The following is a 26,462-nucleotide window of genomic DNA, read 5'->3' as shown; positions in this document are numbered from 1 at the left end:
CACCCAGGGAGCAGTTGACAGAGTTTCCAAAAGCTGTTCCTTCAAGGCAGTAAGAAGAAGTCTGATGCTGCGGCTAGCATTTGCTAATTTGCCGATTCTTGACATTTCTCTTGCCTTTAGGTATCTTTCCAGTCTTATTCTCCCTGCAGTGCCCTCCCCAAATGTACATCTGCTCCAGGTTTTGCCTTATAAGGACACTCGGTCAGATTAAATCAGTGTTATTCCACATGTTATCCCAGTTCAACTCGTAACATTTCCAACAACTTTGTTTTGAAATCGGGTCACATTCCGAGATCCTGGGGATTGGGAATTTTGGTAAACTTGGACTCAGCCCATAGCAGCTGTGAACGAGATGAAGGCTGGTGGTTCTCAGTAGAGCGCCAGGGTTTGGCTGTCCTGAGGTAGTTCTTAGGGATGTACAAGCAAACCATCACTGGCTTTAAAAATACCATCAGGTCAAATGATCTGTTGGCAACTCACAGTACTTGCAAATACTCTTAAGGAGACAAAGAAAGCCATGACTTGAATTGTTCCTCAGATTGGCACAACCTGCCAAGTCCCACCCAGCTCTAGAGCAAGATGAGCCCTTTCCCCTAAAGGCATTTTCCAGAAAAAGTAGACCTCTTGCCTGGAGCACGTGCCTCCTGGCTACAAGGCTCTCTCTTGAGGGTTAGCTGCTGGAGAGAACAGGTGACAGTCAGAACCCAAGCTGGAGCATCCCCAGAAGCTCGGGTGCAAACCCACATTCAGTTCCCATCCACTCAGGTCTGGGCATCCTGCCTCACCCATCAAGTAGCTGATGTTAGGTTTTGTATTTGCTCACTTGTTTGTTTTCAAGACAGAGTCTCATTGTGTAGCCAAAACTCGCCTCATACAGACAGCACTCCTCCTCCTTCAGCTTTCCAGATACTGGGGTCAAAAGTGTGAACCACCCCACCGGACTAGCTTACAGTTTTTAAATACAATCCAGGTTTCCTGTCTTGGAAAATTAGCAACGCCTTCTTGCTCAAATGAGATATGAGTGCCTATGTTCATTTTTAAACCCACAAGATATATATATATCTGTTGTGGCCAGACAGAAGAAGAGGAAAACATATTTGGACTGAAGATACAGTTCTTTCTTTCTCCAAGAAATCAATGTCAAGTCAAGGAAGCAGTGGTACGTGTTGTAGCTGAGATGTCTTGAGGCCTAAGTCTCAGAGATAGATGGGTCTCTGTGAATGATGCCAGAACTCTTCTCTGGACATTTGTAATTCAGAGTCAGGGCTTCCCTGAATAGCACTGCATTTTTGTGCATGGTATATTTGAATTTACACCCCGCTTAGATGACTTGCTGGACTTGGGGCTACTAGCTCAAAACCTCTCCCTTCACTTCCAGTCTCTATCGCCCTCCCAATCTCCAAAACTATAAAAATGAGCTTTTCTGAGCTCCTCATTAATTTTAGACTCCTCTCACTGTGAGAGACAGGCAGATTTGCAGCACCAGGCTCACAGGCCAAAGAATACTTGGCAAGCCACCTCTGCATCCAGCAATAAACTTCAGAGGCATCCCTCTGGGGATTTTGACAGATAAGATGGTCAGTTAGGCCCTGCAGGCGCTCTAATTGTGAAGCTCCCATGAGACCTTGGGGGAAAGTTCTATGATGTGCCAGTCCCCAGATGTGAAGTGAGCCTCTCTTTCTTTTTTAATTGGATACTAATTTAAGAATAGCAGTGTCAGCCAGGCGTGGCGAGCACCTTTAATCCCAGCACTTGGGAGGCAGAAACAAGCAGGTCTCTTAGGAGTTCAAGGCCAACCTGGTCTACGTACTGAGTTCCAAGACAGCCAGGGCTGTGTAGAGAGACTTCGTCTCAAAAACTGTAAACAAATAAAATCTTTTAAAATAACAACAACAAAAGACTAGCAGTTCGATACTGAATTATTCAACCTGCGGCCTGTGGGTGTGATTCATTCTATAGGATATTCACCAGCATGCTTTAAGTCCAGAGTTCAGTTCCCAACATTTTATAAAGCCAGGCACGATGATAAATCCTAACACGTAGGAGGTGATAGGAGAAAGGCCAGAAAGTCGTCGTTGTTCTCAGCTGAACAAGTTCAAGGTCAGCCTGAACTACTCACAACACTGTTTCAGAAAAGAAATATGACACATGGAAATCTTAAAACAGCCCTTTGCCCTGCTTAACCTTGGATGCTGTTTTCTGACCTTGGATGGAGTAGCCTCTGCTTTGCACGTGACTCTCCTCTCCCACCCAAACTCACCCCATATTCAAAGCTCAAGTGTGCTTCTTTGGGGACCTTTAAAGCAGTCACTTCAAAGTGCTATAATCTGGGATTGTCTGTTTAGTACGGGGAGGTACAAACACATCAGGAGTCTCAGGAGTCATGAACACTCTAGCTCCATCAGAATGTTCCCCCGGCCTTGTTTAACTGGAGCCATGGAACAGGGTCAGGATGGAGAAGGCACACTTTGCTTTTGTCCATTGTCTAACCAAGTCAGTGCTACAAAGGGTTTCGTTCTACAGACTCTTGTAAAACGGGATCATTTTCTAAATGTAAATGGAGGGCCTTCTAAGAACCAGTGACTCGAATCTCAGTGGACTAAACAGGAGAAAAACTTCTTCCCTCCTTGGGATCCTCTGAATCTGCAGTAAATTAACAATCATGGCCCCCCCACCCCCAACCTCTTGAGCAGAAGAGCAGGAAACCTCTCTCTCTCTCTCTCTCTCTCTCTCTCTCTCTCTCTCTCTCTCTCTCTCTCGAAGGTTATCCTTGAGGATAATAAACAATACCTTAAGAAGTTAAAAACAGTAAGAAAACCAGGCGACTAGAACATTGACCCAAGGGGGTAAAGTGCGTGATGTACAGCCATGAGGGCTAGAATTCAGATCCTTGGCACACAGCAGGAAAGCCAGGCGTGACCGTGCACCCCTGTGATCCAGAACTGGAAGGTGGAGACCGGAGGATCCTGGGGGCTTGCTAGTTAGCCAGTCTTAGCAGAATCAGTGAGCTCCAGCTTGGGGTTTAGTGAGAGACTCGTCTCAAAGAAAAAAAAAGTGAAGTAAAGAGTTACAACCTCTACCCATGCCTACGTAGGCACTCACATGCGCGCATGACAGTAACATCCTCTATACATGCATACTCAGGCACGCACATGTGCGCACACACACACACACACACACACACACACACACTAAACATGATTTAATTTTTAAAAAAAAATCAGTAGATACTAGGTAGTAAACAGCATGGGGACGGAGTTTCCCTTCACATAAAGTTTATATCCTCTCTTGTTGAAATTTTATAAGGAAAATAAGAGCTTCTAATAGCTTGCTTCCATAACTAAGAGAAAATCAAAAGAATCTTAGACTACTCGAAAGACAGCATTTTTAGGAACCTGTAGCAGGCAGCTGGAATACAGACCGTTTGTTACATCAGCATTAAGTGAGAAGGTATGGATAAACGATGCACCATTCATAAGGCAGAGACTTTCCCAGAGTTGCTGGGCTTAACAGTTCCAAGACTGCCACCCTTGTCCTATACCCACAGTATGGGAAAAGTAAAGCAATGGTCTAAGGCAGCAAAGAGAGCTCTGCTCGAATTTGAAGTCCTTGGGGAAACCTGTTGCACTTCTGAAGCCCAATTTTACGTGGCGATGAACTAGCAAATGCCCTCGGAGCTTGCGTGCTTCCCTCATGGGCTAAGTGAAGAGTTCAGAATAGACGGTCTCAGGCTTCTGTAGGTCATAATATTCTTTTTGTTTTCCTATGAGCACATATAAGGAGAATGTGTCAAGTTTAATTAAGTGCTTTTCCAGTTGGATTCAGATATGGTAACAGAAAAAAAAATGACCAAAATAATATTAACCTTCTGTAATCAAAACATTCTCTTGTCCAAAACCCCAGTGCCTGCTTCTGATTCCGTTGGAAAGTACTAAAACATGAAGACCTGAGTTCACATCCCCAGCACACATGTAAAACATCAGGCGATGGATTTGCCTTCGTTCCAGCAGGAACAGGCAGATCCTAGGCCCCTCTGGCCAGCCACTCAGTAACACACATACACACACACACACACACACACACACACACACACACACAGAGGGGGGGGGCTATAGCAGTAGACTCTGCTAGTAGGCGCATAAGAAATCTAAGAAATAATGTTCCCCTCAGCACTGCTAGTTTCTTTCCTAAAGGAACAGTTCACAAAGTAAATCATTCTCCCCACCCTCCCTCTACCTAATGGGAAAGATCCCTTACAAGCCTTGCAAGATACACAGCTGGGCACAGGCTTGCAGAAATTTCCCTGATGGCTACTCTCCCGCCCTGCAATATTTTACACCCTGCCTCTGGTCCTCACAGCTCCTTCCTCCTTTTTCGTCTATATTTACAGATGTCTGCTTCTGTCGCTTTGTTTGCCTTCTCTCCCATCTGTGTCGCCAACACAACAGCCCAGTGCACAAGCTACCTGGTTAGCATTTCACACAAGGGACCTGGCTCTTCATGTGGCTTCCTAGGAGAAACATAGTTCTTCCTTACAGTATCTATACCCAGGTGGCTTTATCCTATTGCAGAGGCAACATTGGCCCTCTGTCTCCTAACAGATCCATATCTCCAGCCTCGGTTACTAAAGGGACAAGCCACACTTATTTAAATAAGATTTGAGGTAGCATGTTAAGTGCTTTAAAATAGTTAGAAGCAGAAGCAATTATTGAGGGGTTGGACAAAGGGATACTTTGTTAACACGGAAAGTTAGTATCATTTCGGTTATCTCAGTGTTGCCATCCTTATACTTCCCTAGTCTGGCTCCTGTGAAAAGTGTTACCTTCTTTCAGATCTGAATAAACAAGCCCTTTTCCATGCTGCCCTCCAGAGTCCGCACCAAAGCCCTGTAAACACAGGTCAGAGGTTTTGACCCGCAGCGTCCGTCAATCTGTCTCTATAGCTATCTCTGTCTGTCTACCTTTGATTCTGACCTTTGGTACTGATGTATAGTCATCCTTTCTACAGCCCACTTCCACACTCAGTGACCCTTCCCTGCAGGAAAACCAGGAACCCTGTCCAGTGCAGAGGAACACATTTCCTCCACTCAAGAGCAGGAATGCCATGTTGTCCAGCTATGCCGGCTAGTTTTATGTCAACTTGACACAAGCTAGAGTCATCTGAAGGGACGGAATCTCAAAGGAGGAAATGCCTCCATAAGATCTGGCATAGGGCATTTTCTTAATTAGTGACTGAATCAGGAGGGCTCAGCTCATTGTAGGTGGTGGCATCCCTGGGCTGGTGGGACTGAGTTCTATACAAAGCAAACTGAGCAAGCCATGGGGAGCAAGCCAGTAAGCAGCACCCCTCCATGGCCTCAATATCTGTTCCTGCCTCCAAGCTCTTGTCCTGACTTCCTCCAGTGATGAACAGCAAGATGAAATATAAACCAAATAAACACTATCCTCCCAGTTTACTTTTGGTCATGGCATTTCTTCACAGCAATAACAACCCTGACTAAGACACCAACTTTGTGTCCTCATAGGCTAACGTGGTCTTGGAAAAGGAATGTGCCGTTATATTTTTTTAATGGTTTATATAAAGCTTCAAAAAGCCAGAAAACAGAGAAACGTGTTTTCAGTTTTCTAAGAACTGGTTGGAGAGACTACCTCACCATCTTCTCTATCCCAGTCCCCTCCCATGTCACTGTGTTTGTGTATGAAGGGTTCCTGTGGGGACAAAGACAGTCCCCTCTCATTAGACTATTCTTTGCCTCTCATTATGGGCCCATCAGAGATGGGGTCACCCTTCTTCTCCACAACTCAAGCCCCACCCCCTGGAAGGCCATCCCAACAGGGAAGCAGGGCTCCCAGGTACCCAGAGTGTGGTTGAAAGAGGGATGCAGACTTCAGATGGATACACCATTGACCTGTACACTTTATCCCAGAGCTGCACAGAGGTGGTCCCAGGAACTTGGCTTAGGGGACACTTTCTTGGGTCCAACTGTCCATCCATCCAGGATTATGTGAACTTGCTGTGAAAAAATTCTGACTTAATTCTTCTTTAATCGCTGAGGATGGACACGTTGGAGCGAGGTTGGGAGTGGACTCGGTCTCTCCTCTTCTTGTTTTCTGTGTCCTCATTTCTACTTTCACCAAGATAGAGGAGAGGGGGAAATGGGAGGAGAGAGATGAGAGAGGGAGAAAGGAAAAGAAGGAGGAGGCGAAGAAAGAATTTAAAATGCATGTATTCTGGCGTGTACTGGGTAGCCTGGCCTTCCTGTGGCATTCCCGTTTAGGAATAAGCGGGTCAGGAAGTGAATAGCCATAGCAGAATATCATCCAAGATTGAAGTGAATGGAGGCCCGAAACGAAGAATGGGGGAGGGGTATGACCTTGAATTTAGAATTGTACTTGCAGCTAATTCTTAATTCAGGTGGAGTATTGTGAAGTTTTCTGGTAGAACAAAGGCTCATGAGTCCCACTGGGGAACCTATCAAGATCAGACCTGGGCTTTGATCCACAGGCTTTCGCTAGCTCCGAGTTCCGAGAGTTAACTGGAGTAAGGAGGAGCAAGCAGGTGCATAGGAACAGTTGTGGCTTCTGAGGTCCTTTGATCCCCGGGCAGCTTCCTCTTGCTGTGGACTTGCCGAGTGGTGCTTTGAAAGAGCCTCGGCTGTGAGCGAGCGAGCGAGCGAGCGAGCGAGTGACGCCGCCTCCTCTCGCTCTGTGATTTTGTTTAAACCTCGTGCCCTCAGATGAGCGCTTTTGAGATGTCACACTACTTTATAGCCGATGTATTCAGAGAGATTACGATGAGAGTGTTACAAGCCCATACTTGGATTTGGTCTCCCCACCCTGCTTTTTGCCAACAGTGCTTCACTGGGTGGAAATCAAGCTGCTAAGTAAAGAACCACAAGTTGGCTGCTTTCCCCCCTCGTTCCTTGCTCTTGGTTCTGGTGTCCTAGAAACCACAGAAGGAGCTGGCTTATCTACGAGACTCTGAACGTGAATGGGCAATACCTCTTATGTCCGAAGTTACTGTAAATCCTTCAAGGTCTGGCTAATTGGAAATAGCCCTGAGGGGTCACATATATCTTTTGACTTTTTGAACAGGAAGATGGACTTAGGAACCTTGTGGGGGAAGCAGATTGAACCTTGGTGACAGTGGGTTCAGTTTTATGGTATTCATTGAACTTGAGAGGCACACTAAGGTAATATCACAGTGAATGGCAGGGGAAATAATACAAAGATGGCCTCCACTGGAGTTGAAGAATTGAACCAGGGATGGGGGCCAACATCTGTAACTCCAGCACAGCAGAGATGGACGTGGAAGATCAAGACTAGATGGCCATCCTTCCTGGGCTACACAATGAATTTAGAATCGAGTCTGTGTTACCCCAGACCCTGTGTTAAAAACAAAACCAAAGGAACAAAAAAGATGGACTGGGTAGATGGCACAGTTGGTGGCTTAACACACAAGCATGTACACCTGAGTTCCTATCCCCCGTATTTTTATTAATTTTTTTTTAAAAAGTGAAGCGTGGTGGTATATAGCTGCAGTCCCAGCTCCTGGCAGGCAGAGATGAGAAGATCATTGAAGCTTACTGGTCAGTCAGCTCAGCCAAATCAGTGAGTTCTGGGTTCATAAGAGACACCGTCTCAGGAAAAGATAGGTAGCACAGAGGGAGACACCCAAGGCGGATCTCTGACACATACAGATCTAGATGTTCCCACACATAGACCACGTTCACATGTGTGACCATATACGCATGCATACGCAAGGAGTTGGGAAGAATCCCTGGTCACCTTAGTTTTCTGCTCGCTTCTTAAACATTCCTATTTCAGAATCCAGCCAGTGTTGCAGCTAAGTGGTTTTCAAAGCATGCCTTTTCCAAGCATTATTTTTGGAGATAATCCTTGCATACAGAGGTGCTGAGGGGTTGGGGGAAAAAACAGGTAATGATAGGAACTACTTAGGAGTTGTTTTGAGGAGGTGGTGGGGAATGAGGGTGTCTTCTGTTCAACCTGTGCACAACAGGGGAAAGAAAGGGGAGGCATGCAAATGAAGGCTACTGAAGGCTCTCTTGTCCTGTTTTGTTCCTTAGTGATGGAGGTGGATGCCAAGGTTATCTTTATGCTTAGCACAGCCCACCCTGGAGCTGCACCCTCACTCCAAGACATTAAAAAGTCTTAACGCTCAGAGAACTAATCTGTTATTGAACAAGAAGAAAGGCAGGACTCAGGTCTTTTACCATGAACTTAATTAGAAGAAAAGAGATTGGAACCTGAGTTTCCCACGAATGTAAATTTGGGTACATCGAACTTAATACTTTATTCCAGAAGAAACTCGCTAAAACCGAGAAAACTCTGCTCTGTCAGTGTGAACTCCTGTGAGGCTCTGGTCATCTTGCCGGAAAGACTGTCTTGTCATTTCCACGTGGTCTCCAGCATCTTTCTATGCGTTCTGTGGAAAGATAGGATGCGCTGTACCTATTAAAGGTGTGCTGGTTTCTAAGAAAACGTTATCCATGTTGGCTCATACGAATCTATGTCCGGGCCTCCTCAGCCTCTCCCTGCAGCCAACTCCCATGTACCCTGCAGTGCCACAGGCAACGTTACAAAGGACTGACTGTCCTCTAAAATCATTTATGGGGGTAATTCATTTTTAGTTCTGTTGTACCACAATGAGTTATTTGTGTAGCATTCTGAGACTTTTTATTCTCTGGTTTATTGGAGCAAAGAAGAAGTTACTGGGCTTTTGAGCCTTACCAAATCATTTAGCTTTGCACAGGGAAGTGGACTCAAAGCCGCAAGCATTGCCCCTCCGCCCTGGATAGATGCCCAGAACTGGCACTGAATGGTTAATATCCAGCTCTCATTCAGGCGTGGCAGATGGCCTTACTGTAAACCCAGTGGTAACAGTAGGCCTGGAGCCTGCTCTGGCCTGCCTGTGTTTCTTGGGAGTGTTCCATTTCCTACTGTTCCCAGAACTTCCTTTGGTATCCCCATCCCCCAACACCCTCACAAACCTTGTCTCCTGTCATTCATAGGATGACATCCTAGCAACCTAACTCATCCCCTAACAGCCCCAGACATAAATGACATAGACACACACACACACACACACACACACACACACACACCCAGCTTCCCCACTCTGTCCACTGGGTCACTGTAGCAGTCATCCTGTTGGAAAGGAAGATGGATCCTTCTACTCTCTAAAAGACCAGTCTCCCATCCATTCCAACTCCCACTCCATGAATCCACCCTCCTGGACCTCATCCTTCATCCCTATCTGCATCTTCCCTCTCCCAGTCGGCCTTGCTGTTGCCCCTCCCATCTGAGAAAGCCCAGAATTGCTTTAAATCCTTCCACAGCTGTCAGGGTTTGTATCTCAGGACTGCACTTTTTCAAGATGCTCCCTGCTTTGCCGAGGCTGCTCCCTCAGGGCCCGTGCCCTCCATGTTGCTACATCAGAGTTTTTGTTGCCATTAACACTGTGATTACGTTGGCCGTGTACCCAATTCCCTTCTCCTTTTCAATGTCTTCCTTGTTGTCCTGATGCTGTTCCAAGCCTTCTCTTGCTTTTCCCTGTCTCTCTGGTCATTATTCCACCTGTTCAGAATCTCCATAGTCTTTGTCTTGAGCCCCTGCCCTTTTGGACCCCCTCTGTAGAGGACTCCCATCACACATCTGGCTTCAGGTGAAATCTACCTGCTGACAGTATTGATATTTCTCTCTCCGCCCAGATTCTTCCCCAAATGCTGGGCTCATGCCTAGCCGTCTCTACTTTGTCTCAGAAGAAGTTCAAGTACAATATGACAGATCCAAACTCCTCATCTACACCTTCCATAAAATCCTTTCTTTGTGTCTCCTCCTGTCATCCGCTTTCCTCAAAGGGAGGAACACAAACTGATTGTGAACACTTGCATAGCTAACACTTTTCCCTGTCACTCTCTGAATCCTGTTGGTCTAATTTAATTATTTATGGGGTACCTTCAATCGTCTATAGTTCCTGTGGCATCTTCCCACGTCAACCACTAAGATCTCTTGTCTGAACCACCCCAAAACCTCCTATTGGCTTCCTCTGTCCTCTTGGGAAACCTTTGATAAGTGTCATCCCTGTATCCATGGTGATAGATAAGTCAACTGGACAACCACAATCATTTCTATCCCTTGCATCTGTATCAGGCACAAACTTACAAGCCGGTCAAGTTCTGAATCCTAGCTGTTCCACTTTGCTTTGCACAAGCCGGTTCTGTCCACCACTTACCACAAGTTCCTGCCCCTTGGTGGATCAGCTGCTCTAGGCATGTGATGCACTCCGGGCTCTTTCTCACTCCACAGGATGCATGGACTGACCCTTCGTTCTTGGCACCCCATGCTCCTTGTGCCCTTGGTTTCCCAAGAACTTTCCTCAGTAGACAGCAACATATTTCTTCTAGTGATTTAGTGTTTGTCACATGATTAGTCTTAAGGGTTTTTTTTAGTTCTTCCTGAGAAAAATGAGCAACACACATGGGGCTTTTCCGCTTACATCACAGGTTCTTTCTCCATGTCCAGAGAAAAAGCATTTGGGCAAGACTTTTGAGCCCTAAGCTAACCCAGACACATTTTCCATGAAATGCCATTTTTTTACTTGAAAGAAAGACTTGAGCAAAAGAATGTAGTTACTCACACAAGAGCATTGTTCTCTGTCCTCTCTCACCGTGACAAAGGTCACAATACATCATTGAAGGAAGTCAGGGTCGGAACTTAAACCGGAAACCATAGAGGAATGACTTTCTTGAGGGCTTGCTCACTTTGCTGACTAATACTCAGCTAGCTTTCTTATACAACCAAAAACAGCCTGCCTAGGAATGGTTCCAACTGCAATTAACAATCAAGACAATCCCCCACAGACATTCCCACAGGCCAGTCTGACCTGGTCAATCACTCAACTGAGATTCTCTTCTCTAATGACTGGATCGTGTGTCAAGGCAGCAGTTAAAATTAACTGGGGCGGTTACTGTGTAGAGATTTTTTTCCTCTAACCAGAACTCAGTAGAACCTGCAACTTAAAACCAGCGGTAGGATTTATTGCCAATGATGGTAGGATTTACTGCCAGTGATAAAACTGAGCTTATAAGCAAACATTTGAATTGTAAAATTTGTATCCACCCCCAGGAGGTTGGCTCTGTCTCAATACCTATATTTGTCTAAAGGAATCAGTAGGGTAGTAAAGGAATTTTTTTTTGATGCTGCAAAATGAAATATATCAACATTTGGGAGATCGGTGAAACTCAGTGACTAATATTTTCCAAGTGATTAGTTTATGATATCATAAAATTCTGCAAGTAAAATGCATTCCATATGAGAAACAGAGCAACATGCTCTAGTATGTTAAAGTATGACAGGTACGAGTAGCCTTAACACTCTAGCACTTCCATAGTTCAGGGACGGATGCAAAATGTCCTCAGTTATCCAAAGGGACTATTCGAACATTTCCCCCTCTGACCACTGGGTATGACTGTGTTACACTTCAATCACATGGTCCATAGGTCAGAGGCTCGTGTATATCAAAGCTAATGGAAATGTATCGCTCAAGTGCATGGCCTCTAAAATGTATTTAAAGGCAAGTGACCAGGAGTAAAGGAAGCCCTTGGAGGGTTATTCCACATTTCCCCTCAGTTTCAAAGAGACTTTACAAAAATATAGACATGGGTGCCACATTTCCTGCTTTGAGGGGGTGGGGAGAACATACTGGTTTTTTGGTTCTTAATCAAATTGTGTCTTTTAATGAGAAAACAGTGGGACAGCTGAGAAGATGAAGGGGAATCCTTCACTAGGGAACTCGGGTTGCGTGGTCAGATTGAGGTTGACGTAGAAGTAAGAATAGGGTCTTGTGTGTTGGCAGTTCTGCCCCACGGCAGGTCCAAGCAGCACGGAGTCTCTGGCCATGCAGAAATGTAGGAGCTGTGTTCAGATGCAGAAAGTATGAAGCCAGAGTCTGAACAGGCAGGAGAGAACAAGACGCAAAAGATGTCTAAACAGATTAGAACAAGAAGAGCCTTAGCATTTGCAATAATAATATTTTGGGCTCAAACCCAGGGCTGCGGCTCAGGAATGCGGCAGAGCTGTGAACCCAGTGAAGACCCACCCTGCTGCCGTGGAGGAGCCCCCTTGGGTAAAGTTAGGTGTTTATTACAAAGATGGATTTCCTGGGATGGTCTTGCTGCCTGCAGGTTAATAGGACTAAAGTTTCAGACAGGTCTTGCTGGACATCCACTCTCTAGATAACCCAGCCGGTCGGTGTCTGCAAAGGTCTTCCCCACCAGCTAGTGGATACCTGTCAAAATTGCCTTAAGTGTTGCTAGACAGGGGGCCCACAATGTCCCTCCTGCCAAAGATCTATAGGTGGTTTTAACTACTAGTTCTGGGGGGTGGGGGGAGACTTTTTCTTCAGTGGTGTAACTATTAGAAGGTACATACATTGCCCATACCATAACACATAAACCCTCTGTGTGGTTCTGTAAGCAACTCTCACGAAACTTATTGAAATGTTTCTCACACACACACACACACACACACACACACAGAGAGAGAGAGAGAGAGAGAGAGAGAGAGAGAGAGAGAGAGAGAGAGAGAGAGAGAAAGGCGAAAGCAGACAGAGACAGAGAAACAGACAATAGATGATTGTATACGGACTGGATAGGAAGAAGGGAATCAAGAAGAGGGGGGTGGGAACAAGAGAGGATAACGGAGGTGACCATAATTAAAGACATATGACAATGGTCGTAGTGAGACCCATTATTATGTATAATTAATATATGCTCGTCAAAACTAAAAATAAGAATTGTGCCCGTCCGAAAAACACTCTTGAATTGCTTATTAACCCAGCGCCTCACCTCTGCAATTAGAAGCACTTGCCTGTTTTCTCTAGGGGCCAAAGCAGATGCCAAGTGTTTAGCAATGAGCTTCTAACAAGCCCCGTCTGAGGAGCTATTGATTGGGCTGGGGGAAAACAAGTACAGTTAAGGGTTAGGCCTTGCTTCAGAATTCAGCGTTGACCGAGGGGGCTCTAAGGATTCATTAAAACCCACTCCTTGGCTTAGAGTAACGGAGCTTTCGGGTTTGGGATTTGAAGAGAAGGTCGTGAGCAGCATTAAAAAAAATGGTTCTGCAATCTGGAATATTTTGGGGGGAGAAAAACACAATGCAATTTTTTTTCCTTTTTTTTATAGAACATTAGGGCAAAGGTATCCTTTTTTATGAGCTTTTGTAAACCAATGGAGATTCCGAATTTCTCTCCCATGCATCTAGTTTTCCTTTTGTTTTACTGTTTGGCAACTTCTTAAACTTGTTAGTTATTCACACACACACACACACACACACACACACACACACACACCATTTCCTTCCCCCTCCTGCTGGAACATTTCCTCTCAACAAGTGTCCCTCTCCTTTCCTGTCTTCTTTTTGTGTGTGACCCACAAGGCTGCCTGAATGAAGCTGGGAGGTTATTTTGTTGGTGTGAAGGCAACTTACCAGTGGCTACCTCGCCAAAGAAAATGACACTTTGTACTCTACAACTATTCAGTGCCAAAATTTTCTCAGAGATCAGGGGGGGCCCACGGGACCCTCTCCCATCCATGATGAATTGTTAACAGGCCCAATTTTGTGCAGATAAATATAGCGGCTGTAAGTTCATGAGTGCAATGGCCCTGTCATCATCAGAGACACTTGTTCTGCACAGCACTCTATCCTCTGGTTCTTACATTCTTCTCTGAACCTTTGAGGGATGTATACATACATACATACATACATACATACATACATACATACATACATACATACATACACATGCACATGTGCACATATGCACACATACACATACATATACTCTCCCATTTAGGGCTGTACACTCTTTACCATTCCTTAACGTGTTGGCCAACTCTAGGCATGAGAGTTAACTGAATCAATTAATTAACTAAACTAACCACCGCAATAAGGAACTTCCCTGATGAAGGCTGGGTGCAATACTAAGCTATGGATAAGAACATGAATATTTAGAAGGCAGTTTGTTCTGACTATTTAACAAAACAAATCATCATCTACAACAACAACAGCACACTAGTTGAGTCCCCACTAGCACCTACAGCCTCCTCTGGACCAGGCTTACAGAACTAGGCATGAGCTCCCTGCAGCAGATCGGGCCTTCACACCACGCAGAGAGCGGTTGGTTACTCCCGTCACAGGTGTACCATTATTGCTCTTGCTGGGTACAACTTGCCTGGAAAGTCATGATTGTAGCTCACAAAACTCAAAGATGAATAAAACTGCCTATCATGTTTTTCTCCACCAGCAGCCTGCCTAGCATCTTTTGGCACTATCAATGCTAGCTGATGGGAAGGAAGCTTCCAGATCCGCTCCAGCTTGATTTCACTGTGTCTTCTGACCAAAGTGTGCAGGTTCTTCAGCAATACCATCTTGCCATCACATTCTGGAGAGCAATGAAGGAGAACTAGCCATAGCCTCTATTGCTTTCAGAGCCGGGAGAGAGAGAGAGAGAGAGAGAGAGAGAGAGAGAGAGAGAGAGAGAGAGAGAGAGATTTCTCACACGGGGACCCTGGGTTTTATCTCAGTAAAACATGACTTCTGGGAGGGCGCCTCCACTCAAACTCTGTTTTTTAGATTATTTTCCTTAATAGGATTATAGAATAGTAGGTTTATGTGGATTTTTCATATAGGCTTAGTTTTGGGGACCTCTCCCTCTTACCCCACCTCTTCCCTATTCTTCCCACCTCTTACTGAACAGACCTTTCTATACTTCCTTACTATCCTTCTTTACCTTCACAGCTGATGTGTTTTACTAGGTTCCTTCCCTCCTTTTTATCTTTGGGTTTTCCCATTTCCATGTTTTTAGCCTTTGCCAGCATTCCCTGTGGAGTCTCCATCGTAGAGACGCCCATAAGCATCATAGGTAACTCCTGCTGTCAACTTGACACACACCTAGAGTCCCTTGGGAAGAGGGACTCTTGGCTGAAGAACATCTCAGATCCAATTGGCCTGTAGGCATACCTATGAGGCATTTTCTTTCTCTCATTTCTATAGCCAGTTGAACTAGGAGAGCCCAGCTCACTGTGGGCAGTGCTATCCCCTAGGCTGAATCAAAACAAAACAAAAGATGAGCAGAGAACCCAAGAACAAACCGTTAGGCAGCACTTCTTCACAGCCTGTGCTATGATTCCCGCCTTGAGCCCATGCCCTGGATTCTAAAAGTGTTGGACTATAGCCTATGTGCTTGTCAACCCATTCCTCTTCAACTCACTTTTGGTCAACATGTTTTATCATAGCAACAGAAAAGCAAACGAAAACAGTGCGGCATATGTCTTTGTGGGCCCTAGTTATAAATATAAGTATATTTTCCTGACTCACTTGACTTCTAGCTTTGTTTTTGATTTACCATTGAAGAAAAGCTCATCGTGTATATGCACCACGTTTGCATTCATTACTTTCATTCATGGATGGACACCTAAGCTGGTTTCATTTCCTCAGTATTGGGACCACAGCAACAGCGAACATGGATGTGCAGGTGTCTGATGCAGGCTACAGAGTTCTTTCCATGTATGCCCCGGGATATAGCTGAGCCAATGACAGTTCTGTTTAGGGTTTTTAGCAACCTCCATGCTGATTTCTACTTTGGCAGCACCAGCACACATAGACCTCCACCAACAGTAAATCCAGGTCCCCCATCGCTCCATTCCTGGCGGTTTGTTTTCCTCATTTTAGCCATTCAGAGTAGAATAGGATAAATCCCCAAGAGTTTTAATTTGCATTTCCCTGTGGCTAAATATGCCGAACGCACTTCAAGGTATTGACTAGTCACTTTCATTTCTTCTTTTGAGAACTCTATGTTCTGTTCCAGGCCGCCATGTTTTTAATTGAGTTGTTCGCTTTTCTTGATGTTTAGTTTTTTAGCTCTTTGTATATTCTAGACACGAATCCTATGTCAAAGGCTTAGCTGGCAGAGATTTTCTCCCGTTCTGTGGCCTGCCTCTTCACGCAATGAACTATATTTCATACAGTATGGGAGTTTTTAATTTCATGAGGTCTCACTTAACGATCATTGACATTTCCTGAGTGACCAAAGTCCTACTCAATAAACAAACTTTGTGAGTCCTTACGATAGGTCTGTAATCAGAAATGAAAGGCAAGGAAAATTTCCCCATGTAATACCATAGAATGCTTGCTCATGGCAATTACCTTATGTATATTTCCTGAGTCCAAATTCCCTAAACACACACATGCACACAATATACACTTACAGACACACATACACACACAGATACATGCACTCACACACATGCACATGTACATGCACACACACACACACACACACACACACACACACACACACACACACACACACACAGAATTTAGGAATTGGGAAAATAGAAGAACAACCCAAGCTGTCACCAAATCTGTTTTAGGTGCCTACGGTAAACTGTGTGCAAGTTCAAGGCCGTATGGAACCGCCTTGGGAGAAAACAGTTTCCGCACCTGTATCAGTCCTTACAGGAAACTGGTGGTTATTTTAAAGGGCTCACAAAATGTGCTGGTGTGACAGTAGTGTATAGTACCTTGAAAGCTCAGGGATGACACATTAGGTATCTATATGCAAATCATGCCTTGTTTTAGTCATCTCTAAGGTGCAGACAGACAGACAAACCCTATTGCTTCCTGAACGGATGGTGGACCTAGTCAAAAAGGCAGCTTGTAAAAAGGAGCTGGTGACCTCTTAGCTCTGTGGTAAGGCAGTCTGAACTGGATCGTTTGCCTCCTCCTGCAACTTTGGAGGCTCAGCCCGCTTGCCTCTGATGTGATTAGAATTCATTTTATGATGCTATCAAAGCAGAAGAGATAAATTTCTACTTATTTCCACCTATTAAAGTTTGTCACAAATATGGCTTGCAATCATTCTAAATAAATTACTTTGGCCTGTTTGGAAAAAAGAGTGCCATGCTGTTAATTTTATTACTTTCCTGGCAAGCATACTGGTGGGGAGCTGTAGTTATAATTGAAGGCATATTATAAATTAGGCATGACGGCCGCTAAGTACCAGATCCATACCAGCTTCAGATGGAGAACATCTGAATACTTTCCCAAGGAGAAACAAGAACGACGCTGACAGTGCCAGTGGAAGTTTGTTATTGTGAGGATCTGCAAAGACTTGACAGTACAGATGGTTGAGTGGCAATTAGACTGCTTTCACAATTAGAAATTAGACTAAAAATAAAAGGTGTTGGGACCCTGATCGTCCCCTGGCACTCCCTACCTGCAAGAGCTTCTTCAAGTGGACTGCTTTTTCTTTCAAAGACAAACAATTCTTTTAAAAGAATGTGAAGATGGTTCCCTGGGATAAAAAAAAATGTTCCTTTGTTCCGAATTTTAATACCGAACCATTTTTTAGACTTGCAAAACTATGAAAAAGGAGCATGGCTTAACTTGCTTGGTACCCTGTACCTTGTGTAATAATAAAGTTAGAAAATGTTGGGTGAAAATTATTAATTGGCTTTATTTTTATTCTAGAGAGATGCTTTTAAGAAAATGTTAAAAATGCAGCTCAGTGCTGAGTTCAAACTGTCAGACTTTCCTTTGACCTTGATCTGAGACCGGAAGGATGGCCTCTTTTCCTCATGTTATACTGTGTTAGCCACAAGTTAGCTGTAGGTATTGTCTAATAAGGAATTTGCCTTCCATGACTGGTTTTCTTTAACAATCAGGAGTGGGTATTGAATATTATGAAAGTCTCTTTCATAATATTGGTTATTATGGTTTTCTATCTTATCAAAGTGAGCTTGTGAGTGAGTAACTCTTGATGTTTCACTAAACTTACATTGTCAAGGTAAGCATAACTCTGGATTGAATATATTATTTGTTAAAGATTTTCAAGTTTATGTTCTCAAGAGATCTCCATCTGTCACTTTACTAGGTCTTTTATTTTACTAGACTGAATCCAACATAATAAAATGTATCATAAAGGGTTTCTTTCTCCTCTTTTCCTCTAAAGAAGTTTGGATCAAACTAGTTTATATTTCTGGACCTGAGGTTTTCTATGTGAAATTTAGATTTCATTGTCCTAGATAGATAGGTAGGTAGGTAGATAGATAGATAGATAGATAGATAGATAGATAGATAGATGGGTGGGTGGGTGGGTGGATGGATGGATGGATAGATAGATAGATAGATAGATAGATAGATAGATAGATAGATAGAGATGGATGGATGGATGGATGGATAGATAGATAGATAGATAGATAGATAGATAGATATGGATGGATGGATGGATGGATGGATGGATGGATGGATAGATAGATAGATAGATGGATGGATGGATGGATAGATAGTAGATAGATAGATAGATAGGTGGGTGGGTGGATGGATGGATGGATAGATAGATAGATAGATAGATAGATAGATAGATGGATGGGTGGGTGGGTGGGTGGATGGATGGATGGATGGATAGATAGATAGATAGATAGATAGATAGATAGATAGATAGATAGATAGGGAGGCAGATAGACAGGCAGATTTTTCATTTCATTCTTGCCTTGCATCAGTTTGATAGTCGATGCTTTTCAAGTATTCTGTCCGTTTCATGTACGCTGTAGAACTAGTTGGCACACCTATGTTTGCAGGAGTCAGCCTCCTTTTGATGGCTGTGGCGCCTGTACTAATGTTTCACAAGTTTTCTTTGAATCCTAAAGCCAATAACTTTTTACTTGTTTCCTCTGTTCATGACCAGCTTCCATAAGTCAGTTGTACTAACCAGGCGCTCTCTCTCTCCGTTTTATTTTTTCCATGTTGATAACTTTCTCATTCACTTCCAGTCTTTATAATTCCCCTTCCCTTTATAATTCCCCTTGATTTTACTTCTTCACTTCTACTAAAGTGGGAGACTTACATCACTAGCTTTTCTATAATATAAGCATATAAAGTTTTGTAGTCCTTTTGTTTCTCCCCTGGTACTGGGAATTTGTACACAGGGCTTGTGTTAGCACATTGAGCATAAGCTCTACCACTGAGCCATACCCCTAAACCCTACCCCCACAAACTTGACAAACTACATTTCCACTGCTAGCCACTTCCAACCATTTAAATTCCAATTTAATTTTAATCTCCACGGCTTTGTAATATGTATCTATCTTTTCAAACACTTTTTGTTTTGACTCATTCAGTGGTAGTCACAGAACATGCCATATACTCTTCCGGCCATTTCGAATCTAATAGAGTAGAGCCTACCTCATTCACATGTAAAATAACTCAGTGAACATCTCACAAGTCCTTGAAAAGAACATGTATTTCTTTTAGTTTGCAGCAAAGGATCCTATAAATGATTTGGGTCAACCTGGTGGCTATAGATTTGCCTCTTTCTGTTTTATTGATGAATGTTTTTCTCCAGCTGTGTTGCTCAGGACTATTGGATAATATTTTTCAGGAACTGCCCCATTGTCGTGGGGTTCTTTAGGTGGGACACTTCATCTAACATCAAAGCAGCATCTTGCTTTCTGCTATCGGTGTCTGAGAAGCACGTGTCGAAGGCGCTTTTGTTTAAATAGAGAGCATAGAGTAGGTCTCTGTATTTTAATTGACATTTCATTTTAATGTGACTGTTGATATGTTTAGCTTTTTGTGGACCATTCTTGCTACCTCCTTCCCATTTCTCCCCTATTCTTTGATCCTTTGCCTCTGTGACGCTATTGTGTGTGTATGTGTATGTGTGTATGCACGCTCGCTGGTATCTTTATGCATGTGTGCAAATGGTGTCTTTGTATTGACTCTAACATTCATTTTACTCTTTTGAGTGTGCTGTTTTGGGTTTTTTTTTTGGGGGGGGGTATTCATTTTGTTTTCTTTTTTCCTGGACAGTAGTTAATGCCATAACCCTTCCTAACCCTGTTATAAGCTATTTGGGGTGGCTCTATGCTAGTTTTCCCTCTTGGGCTAGTTCAGCTTTTTAAAAGTCCTTTGAGGTTTCTTTAGAGTATTACATAGACAGTGGGTTTTCTCCCACTGGATAGAATTTGAATTATTCAGCTTCCCCATAGTCTAGTTTTAAATTATCAATAGCTTTAAATCTCAGCTAAAAGCCCAGGAAGTTTTTCTGATACCACTGCCTAGACTCTCCTCCCTACCACTCTGCTTCTGTCTTCAGTTGCCCTCAGCCTTGCCCTAAAGCTCAGCTTTCATCTCCTCAACTCGCCAGGGCTGTAGAGCCCTGTTTGGTGTCCTGTTGCTATGCCATGGTCTGGAGAAGTCTCCAGATAGAAACTGGAGCAATCAAAAGCTCACTTTCCACTTCTTCCTCACACTTCCTCACACACTTCCTCACTCTTCCTCACACACTTCCTCACACTCTTCCTCACACTTCCTCACACTCTTCCTCATACTTCCTCACACTCTTCCTCACACTTCCTCACACTCTTCCTCACACACTTCCTCACACTTCCTCACACTCTTCCTCACACTTCCTCACATACTTCCTCACACTCTTCCTCACACACTTCCTCACACTCTTCCTCACACTTCCTCACACACTTCCTCACACACTTCCTCACACTTCCTCACACACTTCCTCACACACTTCCTCACACTCTTCCTCACACACTTCCTCACACTTCCTCACACTCTTCCTCACACACCTCCTCACACTTCCTTACACTTCCTCACACACCTCCTCACACTTCCTTACACACTTCCTCACACTTCCTCACACACTTCCTCACACTTCCTCACACACTTCCTCACACTTCCTCACACACTTCCTCACACTTCCTCACACACTTCCTCACACTCCCTCACACTTTGTTTGCTTTCCTGGCTTACAGGCTTTTTCAACTGTCTGAAAACTATTTTTTTAAAGTTTTGGTTTTTTTTTAATGTCTTGTTTTACAAGTGAAAGTCGAATCTGGCTGGCCCAGATGCTAACACTAAAAATTCTGCCCTTCCCATAGGACGGCAGAGGGCAGGGAAACTGTGGTTTTCCATGCTGGGGATCAAATTCATGGACTCAAATCATTTTAGGTGAGCATGTTACCACGGAGCTATCCTCAGATCTATAGTTTTATTTTGTTTTTTCCTCTTTATATTTTTAAATCTTTCCTAGATAAATGTCAGTAATTCTCATTGTAATGACAGAGAATAGCCCTCTGAATGCACATATCATAATTTATGTAAGAATCCTTCATAATTTAAACAAAAGGTTGACCCCAGTTGATATATGTTAATCTTTATGGGCATCTTCATTATCTCTTTGGGACAGAATAAAATTGTTGTATCAAAACTAAACTATTGGTTGTCACCAGACACAAATTACATACTGCTGCCCTGAAGAGTAGTTAGTTTTGCTTTAAATTCTACATCACTGTTCAAAATTATGCATGCCACCTTGATCTTGGGCACACTAGTTATTAAAATATATTTTAATCTTCAATTTAAGTAAAATAGCTGACTGTGGGAACATCGTTTAGAGCCTCATCAATTATCATCATCAATTACCATGCTTGAATTTGCATAATGCCTCTTGGTCATTTGCATATTTAAATCCTACCACGTTACATATGTATATGCTTTAAAATACCAAATAGTACAGTGAGCACAGCCCTTCCCTATCCTGCCTCTGGTTATTTTAGCACCGTTGATCCATTGATCTGAGCAAATTACTTTTACTTCTTTGGATTTCCAAGTGAGGACATCATCACCTGTTGCTAAGACAGTTATTAAGCCTCAGAGAGCTGGATCATTTATTCCTACCCTCACCCATGTCCTCCACCTCCATCCCCACTCCTCTCAATACAGAATGTGTTTAAGTCAAGTCAGTAGAGTATCGGCAGCGCCCCGCCCCTACAATGCTGTTCTGCAGGGCCACATCACGTGATCACAATTCTCTTCACCTCAGCTTTCAGGTGCCTTTTGCTTCCTGCCCCATTTATTACTTTACTTCTGAAATACCTTCATTAGGATCCCATTAGGTTTTATTCCAGCATATTTATTGACCGCTCACGTTTTTATCTTCGTCCTCCATTCATTCATGCATTCGTTTGTCCCGCGTACTTGGCGGTTGTTTATCTGGAGACGCTCCCTTGGTTGCGCGCGCATCCAACCCTAGACTCCTGATCCCTGACCTCTCTTTGGTTTTCCGTGGTTTTATTGATCATGGCTTGTCTGGTAGAATATAGAATTCCTGATTTTAAAAAACTTTTGTACGTCGTTGAGGATGTCATTGTCCTCTAGTATTGAATAGGGTTTTTTTTCTTTTTTTTTAACTTAAGCAGCAGTCTTTAATGAAAGCAGTATAAGGCAACGTCCCTACTCGTGCATCTTCTCCATCGTTTCTCCTTCCCTACTTGTCAGGACTTGGTTTTCCTCTCCAGGATCTTCTTGCGGTCCTTGTCTAGCTTTAGCCTGGTGATATCCACCTCGCTGGGGTGGATGCCACATGGACAGTTGTGCCATTAGTCTTTTCTCACTGGACTGGTTCAGTGTAGATAACGTAATTCTTCCTGCACACTTGGACCACTTTGCCAATCTTCAGCCTTTGTAGTGTCCCCGGACAACCTGAACTTCGTCATCCTTTCGAATAGGCATAGACTGAACATTATCCTTCTGTCTCAGCTCTTTGGAAAGGAGGAAGACGAGATCTTCCTCCGAGTGTGAGAAGGTGAACTGAAATGCTGTTTGCGCTTCTTGTTTTGATCAGAAGTCACAAAGGGATTGAACTTCACTTTGGCGGCTGTGGTCGTATTGAATAGTTTTAAGAAGTCAGATGGATTCTGGGTTGCTTTTAATGAGATGACCACTTTTTCTTCAGAGCGTTTTCCTTAGTTTGCCCATGTCTGCATCCCTGGTGTTCTAGAATTCCAAGCTGGTTAGCTTTAATAGTCAGTGTCTTTGGCCACTATTTGACTTTTTCCATCTGAAGGCCTGTTCCTTGGCATTGGAAAACTTTATTTTTATATTTTACTTGCTTTGGTTCTCTCTTCTTGCAATCTGGAATTTTCATCAGTCAGATCCAAGGAGTGAGCCCAGCTGGTCTTTATTTTCATATTTCCATCCTTTGTCCTAGTTTCTGGATGGTGATTTGTGGAGCACTTTCTTGACTCTGTAGTCTACCCATATACATGAGACTTTATTTATTTTGGAAAACCAATTTTTTGCTTTTAAGAGTTCTCTCTTACTCTTTCATACCGGGCAGTTCACTTTTATTTAAATAGAGACCTGATGTGTGGACAGCCCTACCCTCTGCCTTGACTGTTTCTATTGAAACAACTTTACACTTCCCTTGTCTTCTATTGTTCTTTTGTATAAGAGTCTCCTCTCTGATTCCAGCCCTGGTTGTGGTTTATGTTTGAAAATAAAGCCCGAGGCTTGCATCTCCAACATTAACTTGGACTGAATTCTCGGAAGGGCCCTCTTACTACAAAGGAGTTTGATCTTAGGAAGGCATGCTTTTGTATATCGATGAAGTTTGGAGAAGTGGCTTTTAAAATTTACCTTTCTTCTCTGCATAAAGAAACCACTGAAATAAAAGGGAGAAATCAAACAGTTTGAGCCCACACCCTAGCTAGACTTGTTAGCAAAAAAGAAAAACTGAAGGTTGATCCTGAAAGCAAACACTAATTAAGGTTGTCAACTAATTGAACTCTATGTGCAGTTTAAGGCAGGCCTTGAAGTGGCTCGTTGGCGGAAGAATAAATTATAATGGAAATTTAAATATTCAGAACACATTGATTAAAAGAGTACGTGCAGGGACAGAATGCGTACAGGGAAGAAATACTGAAGATGTGGAACAGACTCATAAGATAGAAAGTTCTGCTTCTAAAAGTCAGTAAGTAGAGTCACTAAAGAAATTAAGGAGAAAAAGTCAAAAGACACAAAAGTGGTATAAGTGGAAATGTTTTTAGAAGAGTATCATATGTAGCTTTGTATCAATTTTATGATTTTAAAGGAAAATCAGAGTCTAAGAATCCTAAAGAAGCCTGCAAATTTTAAATAAACTAAATCCATATGTAAAGCTCCTTGTTGTAATTTAGGTGTCAAATGAGCTCAGAGGCTCACAAGTCGAAGGGCAGGTCCTTGGCCGGTGGTATTCTTGGCCATTTGGATGCTGACATCATCAGTGACCTAGCTCATTGGTGAGTTCAGAGCAAGCAAGGAGATGGGGCCTGGTGAGAGGAAAGAAGTGGCTTTAGGCATACATTGGACACTCATATCCTGCTTCCGGTCTCTTCCTCCTCACCATGAAGTAAGCTACTCTCTTCTCCTACACCTTCCCTCCATGGTGTTGTGCCTTACACAGGCCCAGAAGCAATGAAGCCAGGTGACACAGATGGAAATGATGATCCAGAGAAATCCTTCCCTCAAGTTGTTTTTCTAAGAGCTTTTTGTGAGTAACGAACCATTACGAACTCAAAAGGATACCTCTCAGGTAGAAAAGCAGCCCTTGCCAAACCTTCAAGAAATAGAAACCCTGTCATTTTAACCATTTCCCTCCAGAGGAGGACGAAGATGCAATGATATATCCCACCTTGCTCCTTTAGATGTATCCCTTAGATAAGAGGAGAAAATATACACGGTCACTCCAGCAGACTCAGAAAAAATAGGCTACAAAATCTAGCATACCGGGACAAGAGAAATGCTCAGGGGCTAAGGGCAAGCACTACTCTTGCTGGGGACCCAGGTTCCCTTCCCAGCATCCACATCAGGCAACTCACAGCCTCCTCTTACTCTGTTCCAGGGGATTTAACACCCTCTGACCTCAGTGGGTACCTGCATATACAACATACATAGAAACTGATGCTAACATAGATGTGCAAAGACATAAAATAGATCTTTTTATAAAAATTAGGAGCTGGAGAGATGGCTCAGTGGTTAAATGCACACACTGTTCTTGCAAAGGGCCTAAGTTCAGTTCCCAGCATCCACATTGGAAACTCACAACTACTGTAACTCCAGCTCTGTGGATCCAATACCTTCTTCTGGCCTCTGTGAGCAACTATATGCTGAGGCACATGCCTACACAGACACACAAATACACACACACACACACACACATACACACATAGACACATACACAGACACATACACACATAGACACACACACAGACACACACATACACACACAGACACACACAGAGACACACACATACACACACAGACACACACACAGACACAGAGAGAGACAGACACATACACACAGACAGACACACACACAGACACACACACAGACACATACACACACATACACACACATACACACAGAGACAGACACATACACATACACACACAGACAGACAGACACACAGACACATACACACACAAACACACACACACACAGAGACAGACACATACACATACACACACACAGACAGACACACACAGACACATACGCAGACACATACACACATAGACACACACACAGACACACACACACATACACACACAGACACATACACACAGACACATACACACAGACACACAAACACACACACAGACACACACACATACACAGACACACACACAGACACACAAACACACACACATAGACACACACACAGACACACAGACACACACAGAGACACACACAGACACACACAGACACACACACAGACACAGAGAGAGACAGACACATACACACAGACACACACACAGACACATACACAGACAGACACATACACACACACAGAGACAGACACATACACATACACACACACAGACAGACACACACACAGACACATACAGACACATACACACACATACACACAGAGACAGACACATACACATACACACACAGACAGACACACAGACACATACACACACAAACACACACACACATACACAGACACATACACAGACACACACACAGACACATACACAGACAAACACACACACACACACAGAGACAGACACATACACATACACACACACAGACAGACACACACAGACACATACACAGACACATACACACATAGACACACACACACAGACACACACACACATACACACACAGACACATACACACAGACACACAAACACACACACACAGACACACACACATACACAGACACACACACAGACACACAAACACACACACACATAGACACACACACAGACACACACTCTCTCTCTCTCACACACACACACACAGAGACAGACACATACACATACACACACACAGACAGACACACACAGACACACACACATACACACACAGACACACACACAGACACACACACATACACACACAGACACACACACAGACACACACACATACACATAGACACACACACAGACACACACTCTCTCTCTCTCTCACACACACACACACACACACATAATTACAAAGAAAATAAAACTTTTAGAACATTAGCACAGCCATAGCCAACAACCAAAGCACTAGAAGTAGAACCCAGCTTCCTTTATAAAGGCTACCAGCGAGAA

General features: G+C 43.5%; 1 protein-coding gene and 1 pseudogene across 25 annotated transcripts in view; one reads left to right on the top strand and one right to left on the bottom strand.

Moving 5' to 3' along the window:
• Positions 1-26,462, top strand: part of Phactr1 (phosphatase and actin regulator 1) — a 477,602-nt gene that overhangs the window by 305,052 nt on the left and 146,088 nt on the right.
• The window catches only part of LOC148000062 (ribosomal protein uL24-like pseudogene), a 38,923-nt pseudogene continuing 34,820 nt past the window's right edge, over positions 22,360-26,462 (bottom strand).

The sequence above is a fragment of the Rattus norvegicus genome, chromosome 17 (assembly GCF_021556685.1).
Source record: "Rattus norvegicus strain SHRSP/BbbUtx chromosome 17, alternate assembly SHRSP_T2T, whole genome shotgun sequence".
In the NCBI taxonomy this organism is placed as follows: domain Eukaryota; kingdom Metazoa; phylum Chordata; class Mammalia; order Rodentia; family Muridae; genus Rattus; species Rattus norvegicus.
Note: the sequence above shows the minus strand (reverse complement) of the source record. Positions and strands in the feature narration are given on the sequence as shown.